The 27,844-nt window shown below is 42.6% G+C and overlaps 1 protein-coding gene, 1 long non-coding RNA gene and 1 other non-coding gene across 4 annotated transcripts in view; 1 reads left to right on the forward strand and 2 right to left on the reverse strand.

Annotated features, from left to right (window-relative positions):
• Window positions 1–1,330: 1,330 nt before the first annotated feature.
• LOC112131188 (small nucleolar RNA U13) lies at window positions 1,331–1,434 on the reverse strand. The gene has a single exon (XR_002913322.1). It is a non-coding gene; the product is annotated as a small nucleolar RNA U13 (small nucleolar RNA).
• A 551-nt stretch (window positions 1,435–1,985) lies between these two features.
• On the reverse strand, window positions 1,986–12,306 carry LOC134760914 (uncharacterized). The gene is made up of 3 exons (XR_010139027.1): window positions 11,299–12,306; window positions 10,695–10,830; window positions 1,986–2,239 (listed from the first exon to the last, which is right to left on the reverse strand). It is a non-coding gene; the product is annotated as an uncharacterized LOC134760914 (long non-coding RNA).
• Window positions 12,307–14,997: 2,691 nt separating this feature from the next.
• Window positions 14,998–27,844, forward strand: part of FHL1 (four and a half LIM domains 1) — a 66,549-nt gene continuing 53,702 nt past the window's right edge. The window contains exon 1 of one of the 2 annotated variants that reach the window (XM_054544115.2): window positions 14,998–15,132. The gene's annotated coding sequence lies outside the window, so the exon portion shown is untranslated. The remainder of the gene's footprint in view (window positions 15,133–27,844) is intronic. The other variant, XM_009235302.3, reaches the window with a different exon arrangement.

A 27,844-nucleotide genomic window follows, 5' to 3' on the forward strand; every position in this document is an offset into this window, starting at 1 on the left:
CACCTAAGTGAAAGTGTTTTGCAGCTGAGGCAGACACTGAAGGAGCAGACAGCTGGAGGCTGCCCGCTGACCACACTCCCGATAGATAGGCAGCAAGCCCTTTCTACTTAAAATTTAATTTAATTCAATTTTTTTGTTGTTGTTTAGAGATGGAGTCTCACCAGGTCATCCAGACTGGAGTGCAGTGGCACAATCATATTTCACTGCAGGCATGACCTCCAGGACTCAAGTGATCCTCCCACCTCAGTCTCCCAAGTGGTTGGGACCATAGGCGTGTACCACCATGCTCAGCTTCAAATTCTTTCTTAAAGGATGATCTGGGTGGCACATGTTCATGTCTAAAACACTGTTCCCACTCAAAGGAACCAGATCTCCTTGGAGAAGTGGCTGATTCCATGTCCAGGGCAAGGGAAGAACAAAGTGAGTCTGGAACATCTGGTAATGTGAGGAAGCAAGGAATACTCGAAAATTGATAGACTCATGTTAAAAAGATACAGGAGGCTGAGTGTGGTGGCTCATGCCTATAATCCCAGCACTTTGGGAGGCCAAGACAGGTGGATCACTTGAGGCCAGGAGTTCGAGACCATCCTGGCCCACATGGCAAAACCCTGTCTCTACTAAAAATACAAAAATTAGCCAGGCATGGTGGCACCCACATGTAATCCCAGCTACTCTGGAGGCACAAGAATTACTTGAACCAGGGAGGCAGAGGTTGCAGTGAGCCAAGATCGTGCCACTGCTCTCCAGGCTGGGCAACAGAGTGAGACCCTGTCTCAAAAAATAAATTAAATAAATAAATAAATAAAAATAAAGATACAGGAGCCAGCTAGAAGGGGCCCCCACTAGCCTAGCCAAATTTGGGACAATTTGAGCATCAAAATGAATAAGGACAGGAATGGATTGTAACATATTGAATAAAAAATTCGGCCAGGCGTGGTGGCTCACACCTGTAATTCCAGCACTTTGGGAGGCTGAGGTGGGCAGATCACAAGGTCAGGAGTTCGAGACCAGCCTGGCCAATATGGTGAAACCCTGTCTCTACTAAAAATACAAAAATTAGCCAGGTGTGGTGGGATGCGCCTGTAGTCCCAGCTATTTGGGAGGCTGAGGCTGAAGAATCGCTTCAATCCAGGAGGCGGAGGTTGCAGTGAGCCAAGATCGTGCCACTGCACTCCAGCCTGGGTAGCAGAGTGAGACTCTGTCTCAAAAAAAAAAAAAAGAAAAAAGAAAAAAAAGAATTCATGGGTCCATACTGATACTGAAGAAAAAAGTTCAAAAAAGGATAGGGGAGAAGAAAAAGATCTTTTCTTTTTCTTCTTTTTTTTTTTCAGGCCAGATGGGTAAAATGCCAATGTCATAACAAGGTTCAAGGGTGGCACATCTCACACATGTGCATGAACACCCAATCTTCATGCTCACGAACTACAAAAGGATTGAAAAAGCTCTTCTTTATAGGAGAAATCCAACTAATAAATGTAGGATAAATGACAAAAATAGAAAAGCATTATTTTATAACCACCATAGTTAACTGATTCAAGTAAAAATCATCAATGAATGCGGAAACTATCAGGTGAAAATATACTGAGAAATAGAATATTTACAACCTCTCAAAATGTTGTTGAAATGGGAAAAGTTCCCTTATCCCTCTCACAGGGCGTGCGATGGAGGTGTGGCTCGCTTCTTCGGTGCCTCACTGCTCAAACTTCTAGGAGAGCATGCAGATGGGCAGGTTGTGGGGCTCCGACCCCACGGCAGTGGCTAGGAGCGAATGTTTACAGCTCCTGAAGCCCCAGTGGACGTGTATTACAGGATGCTCTTTTAGTTTGCCATCTATAGGCGACCTGGGCTAGCTCAATTACACCCCCTTCTTTATCACAAGGACAGAGGGATTTCTGTATCCTGGGGTTTCTTGCCTTGGTGTACCAGAAGAATTGGATCACAAGCGAGCTTGGAGAATGAGTGCAAGGTTTTATTGAGTGGAAGTAGCTCTCAGCAGATGGGGGAGCCAGAAGGGAGAAAGTTTTCCCCTGGAGTCAAGCTGCTCAGTGGCCTGGGTTCTCCTCCAACCACCCTGACCAAACTCCATGTCATTCCGACAGTTGATGGCCTGCCGGCGTGCCAGCATCTGTCTTGTGCTCTTCCACTGGCGTGCTCCCCTCGACGTCCTCTCAACGTCCAGTCACTTGTGTCTTCTTCTGCCGACGTGTTCCTTTCGAAGTCCAGCCACTTGTGTGCCTGCCTGTTACGGTCTCGGGGTTTTTATAGGCACAGGATGGGGGCGTGGCAGGCCAGGGGGGTCTTTGGAAATGCAATATTTAGGCAGGAAAACAGATATGCCGGTCCTCACCTAGGTCTGTGGACACAGGCCTGGGGGTGGAGCCCTAGCCAGGGACCACACCCTTCCCTTCCCAGCACTTCCCTGCCCCTCTTCCATATCATTACTTCACAGATTACCTATTAATTCTAAGGCTAAAAGAGACTCTTACAATGGAGAAGTCTGATAGAAACCACCTGAACTCAGTGATCAAACCTCACATTAACAATAATGGGACAAGGTGGCATTATGTGCCCTCTGATGTGGTGCACTGAGAAATACACAACATCACTTCTGTTGTATTCCTGCCAAAAATGGGAACGGTCACAAATCCAAATTGAGGGACATTCTGGGTGAAAAAAAACAAAAAACAAAAAACAAAAAACTAACCTGAGCTCTTCAAAATGTCAATATCACAAGAACCACCTCACCCCAAAAAAACAGCTTGGAAATATTCTAGATCAAAGAAGGCTAAAGAGACTTGACAACAGTGTGATGTTTGGTTCTTTTTTTTTTTTTTTTTCACTGATGCCTCAAATTCCTAGTTCAAGGGAACCTCCTGCCTCAGCCTTCTGAGTAGCTAGGACCACAGGTGTGCACCACCACATACAGCTAATTTTTAAAATTTTTGTAGAGATGAGTTTTTGTCATGTTGACCAGGCTGGTCTCAAACTTTTGGGCTCGAGCGATCCTCACGTCTTAGCCTCCCAAAGTGCTGCGATTACAGGCATGAGCCACCGTGCCTGGCCAATCCTTGATTACATTTTGGATTTTAAAATGCTATGAAGTATATTATTGGAACAACTGCGAAAATTTGATTTCAGATGTAAATTTGATATTATATCAATGTTAAATTTTCCAAGTATGATTATTATACTATGGTTATGTAGGCATATGTCTTTGTTTTTAAGAGATACATGAAGTATTTAGGGATGAAGTGTCATATCATCCAGAACTACAACTATGAAATAGCTCATCAATAGATAGATATTGACATACACACAAATAAAGCAAATGTGAAAAATATCAACAATTGATGAATGTAGGTAAAGGGTATATAGGTTTTTATTATGCTATTCTTGCAATGTTTCTGAAGGTTTGAAATATTTCAAAATAAAAGTTGACAAAAAACAAAAGTGCAAACAAAAACAATTTTCCAGAGATTAAAAAACAGAAAATAGAATACATAAAACAATAATAATGATTATGAAACAGGAGCCTGCAATAAGAAATCCATTAGAAAGAAAGAAAAAAGTTGGATAAAGATAGAAAATACAGCAAAATCAACAAAAGTTGTTTCTTTGAAAATAACAAAATTGTCAATCCTTCAGTTACGACGACCAGAAAAAAAAAAATTGAGGACTCAAATATACTAAAATCAGAAATAAAAGAAGAAAGTGTATTATTACTGACCTTACAGAAATTAAAAGAATTATATGTGCCGGGCACAGTGCCTCACACCTTTAATCCCAGCACTTTGGGAGGCTGAGGCAGGAAGACCGCCTGAGGCCAGGAGTTTGAGACCAGTCTGGGCAACATAGCGAGACCCTGTCTCTACAAAATATTAAAAAGTTAGCCAAGTGTGGTGTTGAGTGCCTGTAGTCCCAGCTATTTGGGAGGTTGAGGCAGGAGGATCGCTTGGGCCCAGGAAGTCAAGGCTGCAAAGTGAGCCGTGATGGTGCCACTACACTCCAGCCTGGGTGACTGAGAGAGACTGTCTTAAAACAAAAGAAAGCCAAAAAAACCAAACTGGAACTAAAATCGCAGAGAACAAAAACATTAGAGTTGGGGGTGGGGTGGGAGAAATTGCCTTGTTTGGGAGAAGGATGGAGATAGTGATTACATTTGGAGTGTATGATATAAATAGAATGCATGACTTCTAAAATGACTGGGGTGACAGGGAGAAGAGATGAATAAAGAATAAAGCTGGGCACAGTGGCTCACGCCTGTAATCCCAGAACTTTGGGAGGTGAGTGGGGTGGATCACTTGAGGTCAGTTGTTTGAGACCAGCCTGGCCAACAGGGCAAAACCCCATCTCTACAAAAATACAATAATTAGCTGGGCATGGTGGTGCACACCTGTAATCTCAGCTACTTGGAAGGCTGAGGCAGGAGGATCATTTGAGCCTGGGAGGTGGAGGCTGCAGTGAGCTAAAATCGTGCCACTGCACTCTAGCCTGGGCAACGGCACAAAGCCTAGTCTCAAACAAACAAACAAACAACAACAACCAAAAAAAAACCAAAAAAAATCCAAAAGAATAAAGCCAGAAGATTGAGTCAAACAGACAAACAAAAGTTGCAGAATGGTATAGACTAATGGTACCACTAATGTACATTAAATATAAAATCATGAAACAAAACCAACTCAGAATAGTGGTTGACTCAGGAGAAAGAAGGGGATAGGACTGGAGACAGTAGACAATATTAAATATTTTATCTGCAATATTCAATTCTTTTATTTCCCAAAAGAGAAACAAAGTAAAAACAACACAACAACAAAACAACAACAAAAACAAAACAACAACAAAAAACTTCTTATTGACCAAGTCTGGAAAAAAAAAAAAAACAGAGAGACAAAGTAAATATAAACTCTTAATAGTTGTGAATTCTGGGTAGTGGGAGCATGAGTTTTATATTATTTTTTGTACTTTGCTTTTTAAGAAATGTCTGAGCCAGGCACGGTGGCTCACGTCTGTAATCCCAGCACTTTGGGAGGCTGAGGGGGGCGGATTGCCTGAGGTCAGGAGTTCGTGACCAGCCTGGCCAACATGGTGAAACGCTGTCTCTACTAAAAATATAAAAATTAGCCGGGCGTGGTGTCAGGCGCCTGTAATCCCACCTACTCGGGAGGCTGAGGCAGGAGAATCACTTGAACCCAGGAGGCGGAGGTTGCAGTGAGCCGAGATCACGCCACTGCACTCTAGCCTGGGCAACAGAGCAAGATTTCATTTAAAAAAAAAAGAAATGTCTGAAAGCCTAAAAAATAGATGGGGAAGTATGCTGATTAGATTTACAGCCCACATTTATTAATTTCATATGTAATCTTGGCCTAATCATATAACCTTTTTTTTCTTTTGCTAAAGACTGTAAAAAAGCTAAAGATAGGCCGGACGTGGTGGCTCACGCCTGTAATCCCAGCACTGTGGAAGGCTGAGGCAGGTGGATCACGAGGTCAGGAGTACAAGACTATCCTGCCTAACACGGTGAAACCCTGTCTCTACTAAAAATACAAAAAATTAGCTGGGCGTGGTGGTGGGCTCCTGTAGCATCAGCTACTCGGGAGGCTGAGACAAGAGAATGGTGTGAACCCGGGAGGCGGAGCTTGCAGTGAGCCAAGATCGTGCCTCCGCATTCCAGCCTGGGCGACAGAGGAGACTCCGTCTCAAAAAAAAAAAAAAAAAAAGCTAAAGATAATCCATCGTACTTGTGTAAAAATGGGAATGTCAAGATGGAAAGGTGGAGAAAGAATCTAACATTTCCTGAACACCTACTATCTGTCTGATGTTGTGCTAGGTTCATTACATGTGGTATGTAATTTAATTTCATTCTCACAATAATCCTGTGACTTAGATAATACTAGACCTGAATTGCAGATGTAGAAACTGAGATGAGGTAAATTAAGTCATACTGGGGTACACATAACACTGGGGATACATGAAGAATTTCCAGGAGTCCGTGGGCACAGTCAGTTGTGAAGAAATCAATTTCTAGACCCTTAACTTTTAAAAAATGATCTGCCTGAGAAAGCTGTGTCTGAGGCAGGTGGATTCTCCTTTTCCTCCTCCTTTTTCTCAACAGCCCTTCTCCCATTTTACAAAAGAAAGACAACCCCTTTCTCCATCACTAATCTGACTTTGATGTATTGCCACAGGGGATATAAACCTCCCCGTGCCAAACAAAGGGAGAAGCCAAAATAAGGGTGTTGTTGTGGAAAAATGAGTGACCCTCAATGCTGCATAACAAGACCTTTTGCAACACAGGTGGTTTCCAATTCTTTGTCTTCAAAAAAATTTCTGAAGGATCTAATGGAATTGTCAACCAATAAATCATTAAAATTAAATTTTGACAATAGATTCATGATGGGATGGGATTTCGGTTATATAACTCAGAAGAAATACAAAGGTTTGTATGGTAACACTGTGAGAAACGTCCTTCTACTTATTTATGTAAACAAAGCTTCTTAGCCTTAATATTTTTAAAACATGTAAAAAGTCAAAATAACATTGATACAGAGCCCTGTCTCATTCTAACCATAAGCAATATTTATCCACAAATGGCATGAACTAATTGAAAAAGACTTCATCCATGTCTAAGAACTACATTTCCAAAAAAGTTTACACTGTGCATTTAAATTATTTTTCAAATCTTGTTAAATATTTAAGTTATTTTGATTAATTGTGTACTAAAGATAACTCTATCCAGAAAACTTTTTTATATTCCACCCCCTAGAAAACTTTTTTTTTTTTTTTGAGACGGAGTTTCACTCTTGTTGCCTAGGCTGGAGTGCAGTGGCACGATCTCGGCTCACCGCAACCTCCGCCTCCCAGGTTCAAGTGATTCTCCTGCCTCAGCCTCCCTAGTAGCTGGGATTACAGGCCTGTGCCACCACGCCCGGCTAATTTTGTATTTTTAGTAGAGACGGTGTTTCTCCATGTTGGTCAGGCTGGTCTCGAACTCCTGACCTCAGGTGATCCGCCCGCCTCGGCCTCCCAAAGTGCTGTGATTACAGGTGTGAGCCACCGCGCTCAGCCTAGAAAACTTTTAACACGTAGAACTTTATGGTAAAAGAATTTTAAAAATGTAATTTATGTACATATTTGCATTGCAGAGATATATATAGAGTGATGAAAAACAGACTTACACGTGTAAAATATATTACATTAGTACAAAATTCTGTGAAAGAAGTGAAGGAGATATGACTTGAAGAAGAAAAAAGGAGCAATGTAAAATTTCCAACTGTTAATGAAGTTAATCATGTATAATATTTAAAGGGCTAATGGTGGGTATAAAACAACTACTCTATTTAAATTTAATTGGATAGAATAAAAAAGTGATGTAATCATTTTGGAATGTCAGTATATACTATATGACCCAAATAACTTCGTTTTGTAACTATTTAAACATTGGATGAAAAAGTTTAGATACCAGCTTATAACGTGAATGGTAAGGTAAGTAAAATGTGTCACTCACTATTGTGTACCTAGTGCACCAAGCACAGGGCCTTTCTTATATTAGACAACCACATAAATTATTTCTAAACTGAACGGTGTGGGGGCACACAGGTTTTCAAAATTATTTTAGGAAGCACGTGAGCAAAAATGTTTGAACACACCTGAGTTTATAACTTACCCTGGGCCACACCACCAACCAAGGCCAAGCTTAGACTTGAACCCATGTTTGCAAGATTCCAAGACTCCAAGACTCATGGTGCTTAGACTATACCTGAGGGAGATAAAGGATGCTATGAATGTTGGTCTTAATTATTAACTCTATTCTGCTTAGAAATAATTTATTTAGTTGTCTAATATGAGCAAGGCCCTGTGCTTGGTGCCACTAGGTATTAGGTTGGTGCAAAAGTAATTGCGGTTTTAATATACAATAGTGAGTAAGCATTTTACTTACCCTCAAGAAGCTGAAAACTTTACATGAGAGATAAGCTGCCTTCATAAAATCTTTAATATAAGATTAAATGTAATAACGGCAAGAGACATTTATGATACGTGCTACAGAAAAAGAGAGAGAAGAGAGGCATGGTGGTGCATGCCTCTGGTCCCAGCTATTCAGGAGGCTGAGGTGGGAGGATCACTTGAGCCTGGGAGGCTGAGGTTGCAGTGGGCCGAGATTGCGCCACTGAACTCCAACTGGGTGACAGAGTGAGTGAGACCCTGTCTCAAAAAAAAAAAAAAAAAAAGAAAAGAAAAAGAGAGAGAGAGACAGAAGGGTTTGAGCAGGTTCCAACATCAGATAGACAGATCTTTGTAAAACAGGTAAAATTTGGACTGTGGTAGAAATGGGTGAAAGAAGATAGAGAGAATTCATTCACCCATCCATCCATTCACCCAAGAACCATTAATCAGAGACATAGCAACCAAATGTAATAAATGGGCCTTTAAAATTCGTGGCTGGCACAATGAGATGTCTCCTCACCCCCGTTAGAATGGCTATTATCAAAAGGACAAAAATAACAAATTCTGGGAAGGATGTAGAGAAAACTGAACTATTATAGATGGTTGGTGGGAATGTAAATTAGTACAACTATTATGGAAAACAGTATAGAAGTTCCTCAAAAAGCTAAAAATAGAACTAGCCTATAATCCAGAAATCCCACTACTGGGTATATATCCAAAGGAAACAAAATCAATATGTGAAAGAGAAATGTGCACTCCCATTTTATTGCAGCACTATTCACAACAGCCACAATATGGAGTCAACCTGTGTCCATCAACAGATGAATGGATAAGGAAAATGTGATACACACACACACACACAGTGGAGTACTATTCAGCCATAAAACAAAAGAATGAAACCCTGTCATTCACAGCAACATTATGAGCTTGGAGGACATTATGTTAAGTGAAATAAGCCAAGAACAGAAAGACAAATACTGCATATTCTGACTCATATGTGGAAGTTAAAAACGTTAATCTCATGTAAGTACAGAGTAGAATAGTGGTTACTAGAGGCTGGGAAGGGTAAGGGGAAAGGTAGTAGTGATAAGATGGTTAATGCAAACAATGTTACAGCTAGATGGGAGGAATAAGTTTTGGTGTTGTATGGCACTGTAGGGTGACTATCGTAAACAATTATTGTATATTTTCAAAAATCTAGAAGAGCCAAATTGAATGTTCCCAACACAAAGAGATGATCAGGCCGGGCACAGTAGTTCGCACCTGTAATCCCAGCACTTTGGGAGGCCAAGGCGGGCGGATCACCTGAGGTCAGGAGTTTGAGATCAACCTGGCCAACATGGAGAAACCCCAAGTCTACTGAAAATACAAAATAATTAGCTGGGCATGGTGGTGTGTGCCTGTAATCCCAGTTAGTCGGGAGGCTGAGGCAAGAGAATCACTTGAACCCAGGAGGCAGAGGTTGCAGTGAGCTGAGATTGTGCCACTGCACTCCAGCCTGGGCACTCCATCTCAAAAAAACAAAACAAAACAAAACAAAACAAAAAAAAGATCAGCATTTGAAGTGATGGTTATGCTAATTATCCTGATTTGATCATTACACATTGTATACATGTGTTGAAATGTCACACTGTACCCCATAAAGATGCACAATGATTATGTGTCAATTAAAAATAATAGTAAAAAAAAGATTATTTCTTGACATGGAAAGATGCTTATCATTAAACAGATTACCAGGTCGCCAAAATAGAAATTGTTTATATCAGGGGTCAAAACAAACTTTTTCTGTGAAGAACCAGTAAATATTTTCAGCTTCGTGGGCCATATGATCTCTGTCACAACTACTCCGTTCTGCTGTTGTACTGAGGAAGTAACCACAGATAATATGTAAACAAATGAATGTACTTGTGTTCCAATAACACTTTATTTCTCGACACTGAAATGTGAATTTCATGTGAATTTTACATGTCACAAAAAATATTCTGCTTGAAATAAATGAACTGTAAAAACAACATTTGGGAGACATCTGAAGAATTCAGAATCCTGACTGGGTATTTTTTGGTATTAAGAAATTTTCGCTAACTGTTCCTAGGTGTGATGATGATATTGTTCTTATGTTCTAAAAAGGAAAAAAGCATCTTTATCTTTTAGCCATATGCACTGAAGTATTTCTGGATGGAATGATATGATGTTTTGCATTTGATTTAAAATAATCCGGTGTATGTGTGTTGGAGGGAATTGGTAGGAGAACTACAATTAAAACAAAATAGATCATGTGTTGATAATTTCTGAAGTTGGGTGTTGGGTGCATGGAAGTTCATTACATTATTTTCTCTATTATGTATATGTTTATATTTCACCATAATGAGTTCTCAACATGGCGAAACCCCATCTCTACTAAAAATACAAAAAATTAGCCAGGCGTGGTGGTGGGCTCCTGTAATCCCAGCTACTCGGAAGGCTGAGGCAGAAGAATCGCTTAAACCCGGTGGGCGGAGCTTGCAGTGAGCAGAGATCACGCCATTTCACTCCAGCCTGGGCAAAAGAGTGAAACTCCATAACAACAACAACAACAAAACAACAACACCACTATATTATTATATTATATTTAACACTATATATTATAATTTAATGCCTATCATGTTCCAAGAAACTGGAAGTATAAACAGGGAAAATACATTGCCTGCCCTCAAGGAGCCTATGATCTGCTGGGGAAAATAGACACATGAAATGACCAGGTATGTCACGATTACCTGTTGTGCTATTGGCATGAACCAAATGACCAAATGCCACGGGAGAACTGGATTCTGCCTGAGTTGGTCAGGAACGGCTTGAAAGAGACGGTGAGGTTTCACTATTTCAGAAGTAGAATTTCTAGGACTTGATGACCTATGGGATGTGAAAAAGATGGAGACAAATTAATAGCTTTTACTTTGGCCACGTGGGTGGGTGGTGTGCCATTAATGGAGACAGGAAATGGCGGGGAGGGGGGGCGGGAAGAAATAGATCAGGGTGGGGGCAGGCAGGGGAAGAGTTCAGCCTTGGACCTACAGGAAGTTGTTGAAACTGTTCTAGGCAGAAGGTTACTTAGTTACTGCAGTAACTAAGGTTTCAAGAGGGGAATGCACAGGATGTTTTTGGAGATCCTTCTAGATCCCGGACTAACGGCCTACAGGCTGGGGAGAGGCAGGAGGTAAGGCTGGCTGGAGAAGTAGATGTGTTCTCTGAGAGCTGTTTTGGGCTCCACCATTGACAGGACACGTGATGATCATGAAATGGAGCCACTGCTTCCCTGTGGATTCCATTGACAAAGTCAGATGAAGGTCTTAGCACCACTTTGGGGGAAAAATAACTTACCTGAAAGAAGCAACCACTTTGGATGACTGTAATAAAAGTGATGAACAGTCTTCTTTCATTGTTTTGGAAGTAGAGTATATAGGTTGGGATTCTGGGCTCTGGAACTATGCTGCTTGGTTTTAAATCCTGGTTCCAAGGTTGCTTAAGCCTCGGTTTCCTCATCTGTAAAGTATCTCATATAAGAGTAAATAAAATGATGTATGCAAACTGTCCATTACATAATACATTTTCAATAACTTAGAATTATTAGTTCTAATGGTACTTTTTGAAGAGAATGTAAAGGACTTGATTACTTTGTGTGCTGATAAACGCTCCATATTTCCTTCCAAGGGTGCTTAAATTCTATTGAAATTGAAGGCCGTTTTCCTCGTGCCCTGTTCCTTACTCAAACAGAAATCCAAAAGATCAGATCTGAGATCACACTAACCTGAGTTTAGTCTATTTAATTTATTTTTACTTCTTAACGCCGAAAACATCACCAAAATGTAGCACACACATTCACAATTTGGGCAACCCCTTTCCTTTTTTTCGTTTTGCTTGTTCTGTGACACACACTACAGTCCCTCACATGCTTTCATTGGAACAATGTGTTTCCGTGACCCACAGAATTTGAGTCTGTCTCAAGGAGATGAAGTGTTAAGGGGCAGACCGGGCTGGCCCTGGGCGCAGACTAAGCTGGGGCAATGTGGGAGTCAGGACAGCATGCCTTGTACCTAGTAAGAGCATCACCAATGTCTGAACAAGGGAGGAAGGGAGGAAAGAAGTGGAGGAGTCAGGAAGGAAGGAAGCAAGAAGGTAGGAATGGAACAGAGATGGGTGGGCGACAAGGGGGAAAGGCAAGAAGGAAGAATGAATAAAGGAAGAGGGAGAAAGGAAGAAGTCTTGAGAAGAATGAATCACAACTAACACTGATTGAATGCCAAAGAATAGCCAGAAGTTTCCCTGAAAGAGGGTGCTCTGTCCAGAGCCTTCCATCATGGGTGCCTCTTGGCTGTTTCTTTTGGGCTGGGCTGTTTCTTTGGGCTGGTATGGGGTGAGGAGTTGTCTGTGGCCGAGCTAATTGTTCAATGCCTTTCCATGATGGAGTGGGGGCAGATTGGCTTCCTCTTCTCTTAGGCAGTGTAGCGGGACTTCTCTTGCCATCTAGAAGGACCAAACTTCAGTGCTTCTGAGGGCTTAGAAGGGGAAAAGAGAAAGCCCAGGCCCCTGGTGCTAGGAGCAGAGAAGGGTACTTTGTAAGGGCTTATGCTGCTGGTTCTCTGGTAAGGCAGACCACTAGCCAGTTTGTGCGACATAGGGCAAATAGGAATCACGAGGATCTATTTGCTGGATCTGTGTATACCACACCACCCCTACACCTGTCCCTGTCATCATCTACCTCCATGGTCTTCTGTACAGTGAAGAATGACTTTTGGCAGATGGAGGGGCCAATTCTCCCCATGAATCCAGCCCTTATTCCATCTCACCTAGGCAGGGGACTTGACTCCTTTAGTAAACCCTCCTGTCATGCCTCACCAACCCCTCTCTACTGGTTATCCCTAAACTGTTGACCAACAGGCTCTCATCTCTCAAATCACAAAGAGAGAAGAGAACCTTTGCTTGTCCCTACTCGCTCCTCCAGTTCTGCTCCATTTTTCTTCCCATTTACATTGGAAAGTCTCAAAACAGTTGTCTACCCTATGCTGTCTCTACTTCAACTCCAATTCCCTCTGCAACCCTGTTCCATCAAATCCTTCCACTGTTCCTCCACTAGCACCACCCTAATCTAAACCACCATCAGCTTTGACAGGAACTATTGAGAAAGCCTCCTAACTAATCTCCCTATTTCAATTTTTAATCTCTTCTGAACCATTCTCCATATAGTAGTCAAGGTGGTCTTTTAAAAATGTAAACCAGATCTGGAATACTACTCAGCAATAAAAAAGAGCAAGCTATGGAAACACCCAACAACTTGGATAAATCTCAAGGGACTCAAAACCGAGTGAGAAAAGCCAATCTCAAAATGAATATTGTATGATTCATTTACAAAACATTCTCAAAATATCAAACTTACAGAAATGGAGGACGGATCAGTGGTTGCCAATTGTGAAAGACTTGGGGAACTGAGGAGATAGTTATTGCTATTTTATAATTACAATACAACAGGTAAGATCCTTGCAATGATGAAACTGTTTTATACATTGACCATGGTAGTGGAAAGAGGCCGTGATAAAATTGTACAGAACTAAACACATACATACCAGACGTGCACGCGCGTACACACACACGCGGTAGAAGTAAAACTGGAGAAATCAAAATAAGATTGGTAGATTCTATTAATGTCAATATTCTAGTTATCTTATAGTGTAGTTTTGCATTGGGGGAAATTGGGCAAGGGGGACCCCAGATCTCTCTGTATTATTTCTTACAAATGCATGTGAATCTACAATCATCCCAAAAGACAAAAGTTTAGTTAAAAGAAATATAAGTCAGACCATGTCACGCCTTGGGGTTAAGCCACTCATTCAATGCCCTCCCATTGATTCTGGAATGAAGTGGCCTGCCCATGGACTGCACCTGCCCATGGACTAGCATGCAATCCACGATCTGGTCCCTGCCAACCTGTCCAGCCTTACTTTCTGGTACTCTCCCCAGCTTTCCTGGCGCCAATCATGATCACCACCTTTTAGTTCCAAAGCATCAAGATTTGGTCCCTCCTTCTGGCTTGTTTTCTGGAAAGCTTTTTTTCTGGCTCTTTCATATCCTTCAGGGTTCAGCTTAAATGTCACCTCCTCCTTTCCTAATCACACTATTTGTACTTTTCCTGCACAGACTTTATCCAAATTTGATTATTTTCTCACTTCCTTATTGTCTGTCTCCCCCACTAGATTACAAGCTCCCAGGGCAGGGTGGGTACTGTCTGCAGACGACGCTGTTATCACCAGAGCCCGGCACTGAGCTTGGCACATGGCGAGGGCTCAGTAAACTGAATGCTGAGTGAATGAGACGCCACGCGCCGCTTTGCCATCGGTGCTTTCTGAGTGACGTTAAAACGCTCTGGATGGTGGCACTGGGATTATGGATGGGGCTTATTTAGCTCCCTCCGGCTTGCTACTAAGGGGAGGGGTCGTCGGTGGGCCTTTCGGCGCCGCTCCGAGCCACCGGGTTCCGAAGTCGGAGGCCGAAACGGCGTGTGCCCCGAACCGGGGCCGCTTTTCAGGGAGTGCGCAGGTTAGCGAGGCCCCCGGTGAGGCGAGACGCCACCCTCACTTGGCTGTCTTTGTTGCTCCCACCTCCCCAGCCCCGGCCGCCTGCAGTGATTCGTGACTCCCGCAGGCCTCTAAGGCCCGCTGCGCGAGGGAGGGGGCCCGAGGCGCCCCTGGCCCGCCCTCCTCCCGGTCTTCGGATCCGAGCCGGTTCTCGGGAAAGAGCCCGCCACCGCGTCCCCGCAGCCACCCTCTTCGCGCGCCCGGGCCTCTCCAGTGGCGGGGGCACGTGGGCGCGCGGGGTGCGTGGCAAGCCGCCCCCCTCCCCGCGCCCGTCCGACCGCCTCCCGCGCGCGCGCGCGCGCGCCCCGCACACAGCCTCCGCGCAGTGGGCAGAGCCCAGCCCCTCGCGCGCCCCGCCCCGCCCCGGGCCAGCCGCGCCCGCCCCCGCGCTCCTGCTCCCTCCCCTCTTTCCCTCCCCGCCTCCCCGGCGCGCACCCCTCCCCTCGCGCCCCTCCCGCGCCCTACATCCACCGCCCGGCGGAGGGGGCTCAGTCCGCAGCCGCCGCCGCCACCGCCGCACCTCGGCCTCGGTGCAGGCAGCGGCCGCCGCCGCCGAGACAGCTGCGCGGGCGAGCATCCCCACGCAGTAAGCCCGCTTTCTTTCCGCTTGTGCGCGCGTGTGTGCCTCCCGCCCGCCCGCGTCCTGGGTCCCGGGGGAGCGGCTACCCTTCTGCCCCGCCGCCGCCGCCGCTCGGGGCTGGTCCCTGCGGTCCCGGCTGCCTGGCCTTCCAGGGCTGGGTACCTGCGGCTTCGGCGGCCTCGCTGAGGCCGGGGGTCGGGGGGCGTCCCGGGCTGCGGGGTGCGGGACGAGGGACTGCGAGGTCCCCCCTGGTGCGTGCCTCGGCCTTCCCTGGGTTTTTGGCTCGATGGGGACTAAGAGGCAGTGGGGTGGAGGTGAGGGGGATCGGGAGTGAAATGGGGGCTCTCCGTGTTTTCCTGTGCGGGGGATGGTGGGGAGTGAGGAGGGAGTGAAGGGGGGGCCCTGGTTTTGTCACCAAGGATGGCGGGCAGTGGGGGGTAGGGCGAGGTGGGGACACCTCTTGGTTCTTTCAGCCAGGATAGCTAGCAGGGGCTGTGGGGAGCGGGTGAGGATGAAGCGGTGGGTCGACTCCCTTGCTTTTCCCATCAAGGATGGCGGGGATCGTGGAGGGAGGAGGTGGGAGACCTGCCTTGCTTCGCTCAACGAGGATGGCGGGGGTGGCGACGAGGAGTAGACGTGAGGGGGCCCGCCTCGGTTTTCTTGACGGGGATGCTTGTGGGGTGGTTGGAGGATGGGGGTGGGGTGCAGAATAAGGAGGGAGGGGGAGGGCCGGCTGTGGTTCTTCTGTCGAAGGGAGATGGCGCGGGTTTGGCGAATGGGGGTGGGAGGGGGTATTTCAGCTCCAGCGTGGAATGTAGAGAAGCACGAGGAAGGTTCTATCACGGGGGTTGAACCTTAGAAGGTGGGTTTTCAAAACTGCAGGGCGTGACCTCTCCCGTCTCAAAAAGCGTGAAATCCTTACAAGGTGCTGTCTGTTCTAGGCTCTGGGAGAGAGGATTCTGCTTTCGAAGTTTCTCTTCTTTTCCTCTCTGCTCTTAGTCGTCCAGGACTAGGTAAAGGTTAAAAAATCATCAAGGCTAAGCGACTGTTGTGTCGTTCGTGTTGAGCGCTGTATTATTTTCTGCATTTGGGAATGTGCGAGTTTCTCAGGTTTGTTTTGATTGCCCTTTACGATAAAAACCCCATACTAGGGGGATCCCTTAGGAAAAGAAAAGGACAAGGCTTATTAATGGGATGCCAGGTATGGATTTTGAATTTCCTGAAGGGCAGGAGATATATCCTTGTAGCATTTCGCTTGGTTTTCAGAAGAGTAGAAGTAGTAAAATAAGCGTATGTATTTGGAAGTCCCTTTGTATTCATTTAAATTATCCTTTCGGGATTATCCGAGCCCCCTTTGATTTGGATTTGGAATAGATCCAGTTTTCCTAATTGGAGCCATCATCTTGTAATTGCTTGTAATTCTTCTCTGGGTTATCAAATCTATGGCAAGCTTATAGAACAGCAGGAATAATTTTTTCCGTCATGTTAAGACAGTTTTAATGTAAATGTTATGGTGTTCCTTGCAAATGTGAACATTTGCAGAATAGCACAAGTTTAAATTATGGGCTCCCCTGGAATTTTGTAAAGCCTTTCCTGCTCCAGCTCATCTCCAAGAACCAGACCCTCCCGATCCTTACACTGAAGAAGCAAGGGCTTATGGGATGGTAGCTTTGCCTTTACAAACTCATGTTCATATTTGCTTAAGAAGAATACGTATTAAGCAGGCATTTGCCTTTTATGTGGTGAGACTATAGTGTTTTCCCATTTTTGGTTACATAAGGTTCCAATCAAGTCTTTACCTTCAGTCTTTAAAAATGCTTATTTAACATTTTTAAGGGCAAATATAATCTTTATGCAACAGGAAATTGGTCAGATAGGCCATGATTTGTGCAAACCACCTCACAATAAGTACATAGTCTAAGACTATCATATGGATTCTGTAACCATATATGGTTTTTGAAATTCTAGGCTACCATTCCCGTATTTAATTTTCAGAAAAGGAAAATATTTTTTTCAGCCAAGTCTAGATTTTTGAGTGAAACTAAGAAAAATTGTGTAAGATTTAAATTGATAAAATTCCTCCTGTATAATACGAGTGCATTGGAGGTAATTTAATGTATATTAAATGAATGGACCGCTAAAACAAAATAATTATTTTTTTTCCTGGAAGTGTTAAACTGGAAATGTTTAAGGGGAAATAGATTTTTAGTCACAAAGACCAACAAAAATGCATTTATTTACACGATTGTATTATAATGTTAATATGGTATTCATTCTGTGCCCAAATAGCAATTGAAAAAATAGCATATTTTTATAATAAAATTTAAGCCTAATGTTTTTTTCTCTGAGGAGTAGAATGCAGAAAGTGGTAAAAATCTTTTACAGAGAGAAGCAGGTTGATAGGAAGTGGGCTTTAAGTTTCTCTCTGGACAAAAGGTGTAAATGGCGTATCTTTTACCTGGCTTTTTGAGAATCTGTTGCCCTCTAGGACATGAAGGACATTTCAGGAATTAACAGAAGTCGGATCAAATTCTCTTGCTAGATGTTCTTAAAGATTTTGCTGATACGCATTTGAAAATTTGTAAATCAAGTTTTCATGGAAGAAATTAACCCTCACCTCTAAAGTTTGAGCATTAAAAAAGTTTGTTGAAGGCATGGAAGGTAATCTCCTGTGACTGAACCCTGTTTTCCCACTCTCCACCTCCTAGTTCCCTTCTTTCCCATGCCTCTCCCTTTTCCCCACTCTGGTGCCAGCAACATTGGCTTTTATAACCTTATGGGAGTTGAATCAAATGTTCCTGCCTGCTCGAACTTGAGGCCTTATCTATTTGGCTGCTTTCCCCAGCTTTTGCCTACTGAACTTTTTTTTGTTAATTGAACTATCTAGTTGTTTGGATTTGGGGTAAAAGGGAGTAGACTAATTGTTTTCTCTTAAAAGATCTTTTCTTTTAGCTCCTGTGGGACAGGAGCAGAGAAAGGTTCTTTTTTGGTCAGTGGTGTACTTAATTAAACAGAATATATGACTGTTCGTTTATTCAACAAACATTTGCCGAGTTACCTCCTCTGTTGGAGGCTCCATGTTAGGTGTGGAGATATTTGGTTGATAAGAAATGGCTTCCGCCTTTCTGGTGCAGTTATGAAAATGAAAAATAGACAGTGAATCTGTTGTGAATAATCAAGAATTGTCTGGAGTTTTTTGGACAGACAAAAAAGATTTCTTGATGTTTACATTCAGCTTTGTATTACTGTATAGCGTAGGGAGAAGTGGATGGCCAGCATCCCTTCCTGTGACTTAATGCATCTCTGATGGCAAATTGGGCCTCCCCAAAATATTTTTCTGGGGTCAACTTTGAATTATGGATAGTAATGGATGATGGAGCCCAGAAGAGTGGATAGTCCTAAATAGTAGCTCGAATAAACCTTTGACCTTCTACAGGGCTGCTTCCTGAGTGCCTGGAGAAATCCCCTCTTTGTGGATAGTGCCACACTGGTGGTTTTCAGCCAGGGCGCTTTTGCTCCCCGGGGTCACTCAACAATTTTTGCTAGATGCACTCCACTGGCATCCAGTTGGTAGGGGCAGGGACGCTGCTTAAATATCCAGCAGCGCATAGGGCAGTGCCTGGCGGCAAATAAAATTATCCAGCCTGAAATGTCGATAATGCTGAGGTTGATGTAATTTCCTCTACATAATGTAGCAGAACATAATTCCAGGAGAGTAGAGAACAATAACAGCATCTTGAGGTGACTGAGTAGTTGGCAGAGCTCACTTTATTAGTCTCAAAAATGACTAGTTTCAGCCAGGTGTTGTGGTTCATGCCTGTAATCCCAGTACTTTGGGAGGCTGAGGCAAGCGGATCACTTGAGCCCAGGAGTTCGAGACCAGTCTGGCCAACATGGCAAAATCCTGTCTCTACTAAAAATACAAAAAATTAGCCAGGTGTGGTGGTGTGCGCCTGTAGTCCCAGCTACTTGGGAGGCTGAGGCATGGGAATCGCTTGAACCCAGGAGGCGGAGGTTGCTGTGAGCTGAGATTGCACCACTGCACTCCAGCCTGGGCGACAGAGTGAGACCCTGTCTCAAAAACATAAAATTAATAAATAAAAGTGACTAGTTCCTGCATACCAACCTGAAGAATTAAAGAAAATAACAGCTACCATTTATGGCACTTACTCTGTGCCAGAGGACTTGTATACATTATATATTCTCTTCATTTTGTAAATGAGGAACCACACTCAGAGAGGTAAAAGAGCTTGCCTGGGGCCTCACAGCTGGTCAAGGTTAGAAGTAGAAATCAAGATTAAGATTATTACTCCTTTTAAGTTCGTGGTTTTAAGCACAACTATGCATTATCTCCCTTGCGGCATGCATCATTCAAAATCTTACTTAACAAAATGAAAATTACTATATGTCCTATATACCATTGGGCTTGCCTGAGAGTAATTAAAACCATGAATGCTAAATGTGATCATACTTGGAGTAAATGACAAGGAGTAGGGGAAAAGGGAACCAACATTAATTGAACACCTACTAAAATTTCAGGAAGCACGCAAATTAAATATATACTCATTGTCTAATTTGATCCTCACAGCAACTCTGCAGTTATGATGCACATTTTACAGATGAGAGTGGGAGATATTTGTTAAGTAACTTGTCTAAGATTGCACAACTAATAAGCAGCAGGGTTGGGATTTGAAATGATGTCCCACAACCAAGCCACTCTTTGCTGCTTACTCTAAAGGTTGGAAGTAAGTTGAGCCTCTTGGAGAAAGGAAGGTAACTGGCCCTGGGTAAAAAGTAACTTCAGGCAGAGCGCAGTGGCTTATGCCTGTAATCCCAGCACTTTGGGAGGCCAAGCCGGGCAGATCACCTGAGGTCAGGAGTTCAAGACCAGCCTGGCCAACATGGTGAAACCCCGTCATGGCTAAAACACAAAAATTAGCCAGGCGTGGTAGTGGGTGCCTGTAATCCCAGCTACTCGGGAGGATGAGGCAGGAAGAATTGCTTGAATCCGGGAGTCGGAGGTTGCAGTGAGCCGAATTAGCACCACTGCACTCCAGCCTGGACGACAGAGCTAGACTCCATCTCAAAAAAAAAAAAAAAAAAAAGTAATTTGAGAGGTAACAAGTAGTAGACGTTGGGTTATATTCAGGTAGAGAATGGAGAGATGAATTGCTGTACCTTCCTTAGCTGATAAGAATTGGATTCTACCTGGAATTTGTTCTAGAGATCTACTCAAATTAAAACAGTGATTGTCATTTTGTCAAACTTCATTTTCTATCTCACCTGAATTTTCCAAGCTGTGCTTTGATAACCATGAACCTGGAAGTTATGGAAGTCTGTGCTTAACCTTTCGGTAGCTCACCTTCCACCTTTCTTAGGGCTGTCCTGTAGAACTTAGGAGTGACAACATTTGGGTTTTGTCTTCTTTTTACACAATTTAAACATTTGTACTTGCTATGGAAATTGTTTTTATAATACGCGGCATTGAATTCATTCTTGTGTTTTTCATATGGGGTTGTTTTGTTTTGACAACTAAATATTTACTTTAAGTTTTAATGTGTTTTGTTTCGGAGCACAAAAAGAGGAAACATTTAAAAAACAGCCCAATCACAATCATTTTGTCCAAAAAGCATTTTTTTTGGGGGGGGGGGGAGGACAGGAAAAGGACCGCATGTTTAATTTCATTTGCTTCAATTGGAAAGGGATTTCAACCACGATTCTCAAGGGCCAGGATGCTGGGAAAAAATATTATTTAGATAAAATGCCTGTTTTGATATCCACATAGAACTGTGAGCCATAGATTCTGATTATAATAATAATGTCCTGATTCTACTACAGCAATCAGCCACTTGGGTAATCAACCACTGTGTGTAGACATGCATGGTGATACCATCTGATTTGTCCCATCATCCATGGATTCATTCTAGAGTAGACTTGAGAGATCTGATAGAACTTGCAAGAATGAATGATCCTTTTGAAAATCAAATTTTTCAACAAGAATGGTACATTTTATTGTAGGAAAATGCAGAAAATATAGAAAAGCTTCAAGAAGAAAACCAAAATCAGTCATAATCCACCACCCAAAAATTAATGACAATATTTTGTATGTCCTTTAAAAATGCAGTACTTTCTAAAAATGGTGGATTCAAGCCCATTGCAAAACCTCCAACATATATAATGTGTTATTTTTTTTTAAATGACTAGATTTTCTGAATGACTGCTACATCTCTAGATGGAAGTCATGGTCATAACCCATGAAAAGGGAAAGCTGACAGGTAGTTGGAGAACTATGCTATAGCCTCTTCCTGGCAGCTATCTAAAGAAGCTTAAGGATAGCTCCTTCAAATTTCTCCTCTTCCAACTTGAATGATCAAGTTTCAGTGCTAAAAGAGGCTGTCAGTACCCACCCCCCATTATTTTACAGATGAGGAAACTGAGGCTCAAAGGGGTCAAGCACCTAATGTGCAAACGTCAGAGTTCCAGCTTGAATTTTTAGATTGTCTTCATAGGTAGGTAAATTTTTTATTTCCTAAAGATTCTTCACAGTCAAGAACTTTTTCATGGCCTGACCCTCAAAAGAACATGCTCTTCTGGTGGGAGTATACTATAAAGGATACTAAAAGGCCAAGTATAATACTTGCTAATTTCAGAATATGTTCCGAACAGCTGTGGGCAGTACAGGAATTTTTCATATTATTTGCTTTATTGTAATTGAACATTTAGTGATGGGGAACCTCTTGGATGGGTCTAGCTCTCAGTTTAATTTCCCCTAGCCTATGAGGCAAGTGCCAAGGCATATGAAGTATGCCTATAGGTACAAAAATGAAAGATGACATTAAAAGAGTCTTTAGACATGGTAGCCTGGAAGATCACAATTAGGGCTTTTGCTCCATGAAAGTATTTTTTTCCTTTATAAAGGGAGATATCTGTTGAAATTGTGGGATAGAGATTTTAAAGATTGCATCTGCTTCCAAACTAAGGTCGAAAGTTAAATTGTAGTAAATGTGTGCAGTGTGGTATCATTAAACTGTGCACACATACATGAAATTGTTGTTTTAATCTGGCATCTTTTTTTTTTTTTTTTGAGATGGAGTCTCCCTGGGTCGCCCAGGTTGGAGTGCAGTGGCGCTCTCTCAGCTCACTGCAACCTCCGCCTCCCAGCATCAAGCGATTCTCTTGCCTCAGCCTCCCTACTAGCTGGGATTACGGGCACGTGACACCACACCTGGCTAATGTTTGTATTTTTAGTAGAGACAGGGTTTCACCATGTTGGCCAGGCTGGTCTCAAACTCCTGACCTCAGGTGATCCACTCACCTCGGCCTCCCAAAGTGCTGGGATTACAGGCGTGAGCCACCACTCCCGGCCTTAATCTAGCATTCTTAAAAAAATCAGTTATTTAGCTTTCTTCCCCCTTTTCTCCTGCCCCATTTCATTTCTTTCTGTAGCTGTGAGGGTCACTCTCTCTTTGTGTCTGTTTCCCTCTCAGGGTGACTCTTTTTTCAGTCCACCTGACTGCACCCACTTTCCTTTTTCCAGGTTCTCCGTAGATCCATATCCTTCTATCACATTCATCTGCCACTGCATCTTGCCCTTGTCCCCGTTTGCCAGTGTTAACAATTACCCCACCCTGGGCTGGGCCAGGGCTGTTTTTCAGCTTAGGCCGGGCAGGGAAGCTGATCTCCAGGGCACATGTGGAGTGAGAAGAGTTGTTGTCACTCTATACAGAAATGTCATTGACAGAATAGGATTAAACAAAATATGTACAGAGATTACATAGGCTATGTATACATGTAAACTTGTGAACACAAAATCATTCCTTCTTTACAGCCAGGGTCCCAGCAAATGCTAAAGCTACATGAAATAATGAGTATGTATACCTATTGCCGAGGGCTTACTATTTGAACAAGTGAGAGAATTGTACTCTTGCCTAGGGGTGTATTTTTAAGTAGTTTTTGCTCCTGTTCCTTATTATTGCCTGCTAATGGATACGTATATTGTCAGTAAGTGACCAACTCTCCTAGCTTCCTGTAGTGCACTGTATTTATCTTCTGAAAATGGATTTTCCTCTGTATTTAAACCACTGAGATTTATTTGTGCCTCATTTTTGAACTACTATAGATAAAAAACTCACAGATAGGAAATACCTGTGGACTGTTTTTGAAATGCAGTGAAACCTAGAAAAAAAAATCGAAATAATAAGTATCTCCTGTCAGCATTTTACTGCTTGTAGAATTGATATTCTATTTGCCCACATAAAATCTCTCTGGATGTTATTCCTATTGCAAGGCATAGTAGCTTTTCCTCCTGTTCCTTATTATTGCCTGCTAATGGATATGTACATTGTCAGTAAGTGACTGACTCGCCATAGCTTCCTGTAGTACACTATTTCTCTTCTGAAAATGGATTCCTCTGTATTTAAACCACTGAGATTTATTTGTGCCTCATTTTTGAACTACTATAGATAGAAAAGGCACAGATAGGAAATACCTGTGGACTGTTTTGGAAATGCATTGAAACCTAGAAAAAATAACAATTAAAATAATAAATATCTCTTGTAAGCATTTTAGTGTTTCTTTTTACCCACATAAAAACTCTCTGGATGTTATTCCTGTTGCAAGATATTAAATGTTCCATAGACTTTTTTTTTTTTTTTTTTGAGACAGAGTTTCGCTCTTGTTGCCCAGGCTGGAGTGCAGTGGTACAATCATGGCTCACTACAACCTCCGCCTCCGGGTTCAAGTGATTCTCCTGCCTCAGCCTCCCAAGTAGCTGGGACTACAGGCACCCACCACCATGCCCAGCTAATTTTTGTATTTTTGGTAGTGACGGGGTTTCACTGTGTTGGCCAGGCTGATCTCGAACTCCTGATGTCAGGCGATCCACCCTCCTCGGCCTCCCGAAGTGCTGGGATTACAGGTGTGAGCTGTTCTGTAGACTTTCTAATAACAAGAATTTGTAATATTCACAAGGTTTTAAATTTCCTTTTCAGTGCTAAGGAAATGATAGCTGGGAATGCAAAGGCTTTATTGGCAAGATTGTTTTGACAAGGATGGCACAAAACTAAATTTCTATACTTGATTAATTTATAAGTCTTGTCACTCACTTTTAGTTTTAGAGTGTGGATAAAGCTGTTTGATTCTTGTCAGATTTGAAATGTATGATTTATGAGACATTAAAGATTGGTTTTTCAGTGCACTCTGCCGGGTCTAGTTTTATGCTTCATTCTTTTTTGGGAAGCTGATTGCAAGTCTGCCTACAGACATAATCAGTCCCCTGCACTTTCGGGTGGCCAGGTGGACTGAAGTAACAGGTTTCCCCCAGGTTTCTCAGAGACTTAAGAACACACACACACACACGCACACGCACACGCAGACATGCAAATTATCGGTCCAAAAATATTTATATCACTAAGCCAGAGCAGTGGATTTAGACATTTGACTTAACAAAATTTGTTTTTCAACACGTTCTAGCAACTACCCTGTAAATGATCGTCATTTCACCTACAACAATGAAAAGATAAAGTCCTCAGCCACATAGCTTCTAGAGGCTAAAGAGGCACGTTAAGTTGCTTGTCAAAGACTCCACACCTTCAGATGCCAGGGTCAACACAAGTTTTCAAACCCTAGACCCAATCCCTTCTAGGCCACAGAAGGTCTGCCTCTTTTAAGGAAGAAATTTTCCAATGCACTAAGCACAGCTAATCACACTAAGGAAAGAAACCAAGCAGCCAAACTAATATGAGGAAGTGAAAGTTTATACTTGCATCTTATAGCAGATGGCCTTTGTTAGAGCCACTTTTAAAATATCAACTTCACCGAGCATGATTTAGGTACAAAAACCGGCATCCAATTAAAGCCTCCAATTTGATGAGTTTAGACAGATGTATATACCCATGAAACCACTGCCCCAATCAGGATGTGGAATGTTTTTATCACCTCCACAAGTTTATCCTTGCCCCTTTTCCAGTAACATTCTTCCCCCAGCCCCTTTCCCCCAGACATCCCCTGTTATGCTTTTGTGTGAGAGCCACTTTCAAAACTCAGATTTGAAAGTTTGTGGATCTTCCTCTATAAAAAGACTATATTTACGTCCAAAATGCAATTGTCTTCTCTATGTTTAAAATAATACTACAGAGAAATTCTAGGTATTGATTTCCTAGAATCTTTTCCTGATCCTCTGCAAGTAAGCTACTTAGTAAATAGTTTCATTATGTACTTGAATTGAAGAGAAATTACAGCCAAGAGAAAAACAATTCTGATAGACAGAAAAGCAGTGTATGTTCTTCTCAAGTAGTTACAGTGAGATGTCAAATCCCTCAAGAACCAGAAAAGTAAAATTTGAATTTTGCTTCGTACTTATTTGTAAAGTAAAAATGAAGACTGAGAATAAAGGTTTTATATGTATCTGTCTATCTATCTAATCATTCATCCATCCATCCCTCCAGCTAGTGTGTGTATATATGTTTCTGTATAAAATTACTATGTATTAATAACCCTATCCCTTGAGGATTACAAAAGATTTGAAGGCTTCAGAGGGAATTTTCTGTGCATGAAAGGTGTACTGTCTTTACACACTTAGGTGCAAAGCAAGCTTTTCATATGCTGTTATTACTCTCATTGATATATTTAATTGAACTAATAATTATTGGGCAATTTAAAGGCTGCCGCATTGAGATGGAGTTTGTCCCTTCGTTTGTCACCTTCTAGAAAAATCCAAGTGTCAAAAAATATCTCGCTGGCTGTCTGTTCTGTTGCTATTACTTCGGCATGCGTCTAGTCTCCTCTTGCCACTCTCAATTTCTGCTGTTTCTGCCCTATCTTCCTTCCCTGATTTTCCTCTTCCATGTCTTTCCTGTATCCTGATGCCACTTCTCTTGCACTGCTCTGCTTTCTCATGAGAAAGCCATTTTTATAAACATCTCCAGACCGAGAGGGCGGCAGACTAATTCAGATAGCATCTTGGAGGCTGTTTCTCCTGTGATCCAACACTTTTTTCACACTCCTTTCCAGTTTCGAGCTGTACTGGAAATTGGAGAGTTGTGAAAGGATGGTTTTTGGATAATCAAAGTTGAAGATACTTGCTGGGCTGTGTTATGACCGTCTTTGAAACCACGAATCATTAAAAATAAGTGAATAGTTTATAATATTCCTAGGAAACTTCCTTTGATAACTGTAAAGCAATTAAAATTGTCCTGAGATAAGGTGATTTATTGTTTTTCAGAATGGGCCATAAAGATATTAAAGAACCCCTTCAACATTTGTCAAAACCCATAAAATGCACAATGCAATGAATGAACCCTAATGTAAACCCTAGACTTTAGTTCATTATAATGTATTAACTAACGTTGGCCCATCAATTGGGACAAATGTACCACATCAATACAAGATGTTAATAATAGGGGAAACTGGGAGATGGATGCTAAGGAGGTATACAGAAACTCAGTATTTCCTGCTTAGTTTTTCTGTAAACCTAAAACTGCTAAAAAAAAAAAAAGTCTACTAATTAAAAAAAAAAAACTCTTCAAATGTATGGGTTTCAGAAATACAAAGACTAGATCAGGAACTTTTTATTATTACCGTGTGAATTAAAGTCTACTGTTTGTGGCCAGGTACAGTGGCTCATGCCTGTAATCCCAGCAATCTGGGAGGCCGAGGTGGGTGGATCACTTAAGGCCAGGAGTTTGAGACCAGCCTGGCCAACATGATGAAACCCCGTCTCTACTGAAAATACAAAAATTAGCTGGATGTGGTGGCATGTGCCTGTATTCCCAGCTATTTGGGTGGTTGAGGTGGGAGAATCGCTTAAATGCGGGAGGCAGAGGTTGCGGTGAACCGAGATCACGCCACTGCACTCCAACCTGGGAGACAGAGTGAGACCCTGTCTTAAATAAATAAATTAATGAATAATAAATAAATTCCAGTGTTTGTTTTTCAGAATGAGTGAAATAAGAGATGTGTTTCTCCTTGAGTGATGTAACTTGTGGCACGAGCCCCTGAAAAGGGGAAGTATGAGGTTCCAGGAGAGCTGCCCAGTACCTCCAATGCCATGTCTAGTTGCACAATAGATAGGTCAGTAGATAGGTCAGTGGGAGCACTGGGTTGGGACTTCGCATGCCACCCTTGAAACATCATGCCATCTTTGCAGTGGAGTCCCAGATTTGGCAAATTCCCTGCCCTACAACCCAGTGGGCCCTCTTTTTACCCTTGCATTTGTGGTATCATTAGCAACAGTGACAGTTGGTGAGCTTATGCCAACTCCGAGCCAATATCCAGGTCAGAGTTCGATTGCTTTGGGCCAAAGGCTATTATTGTATGGCTTGTAGAAGCATAGACCCAGTGCCAGGACTTCCATGCACTTACTCAATATGGCCAGCTCTACAGTAAACGTGTGTGAAAAGATTCGGTTTTTATAGGCATTAATGTAAATAGTGTCTTTATATTGGACCTGGGTAACTATGATGGGCAATTACAACTGCCCATTGCTTTCCTGAGTTGGCTATGAGAACAGAACATTCTGTGGTACGTGGTAGTGGGGGTGAGGGGAGGATGAGGTCTAAGAGGGACATTGCAACTGCAAAGGTAAAGAAAAAAACTGAGAAGCCATCAAGGATTAGAAGGCAAACGGGAGCCATCACTCAAGCACTGTGTGTCTTGAAGTGGTTGTCTGTCAGGTCTGTGGTAAGACCTGGGGTGAAAAACCTCATAGTTCATGTGATTA

The sequence above is a fragment of the Pongo abelii genome, chromosome X (assembly GCF_028885655.2).
Source record: "Pongo abelii isolate AG06213 chromosome X, NHGRI_mPonAbe1-v2.0_pri, whole genome shotgun sequence".
Lineage (NCBI taxonomy): Eukaryota > Metazoa > Chordata > Mammalia > Primates > Hominidae > Pongo > Pongo abelii.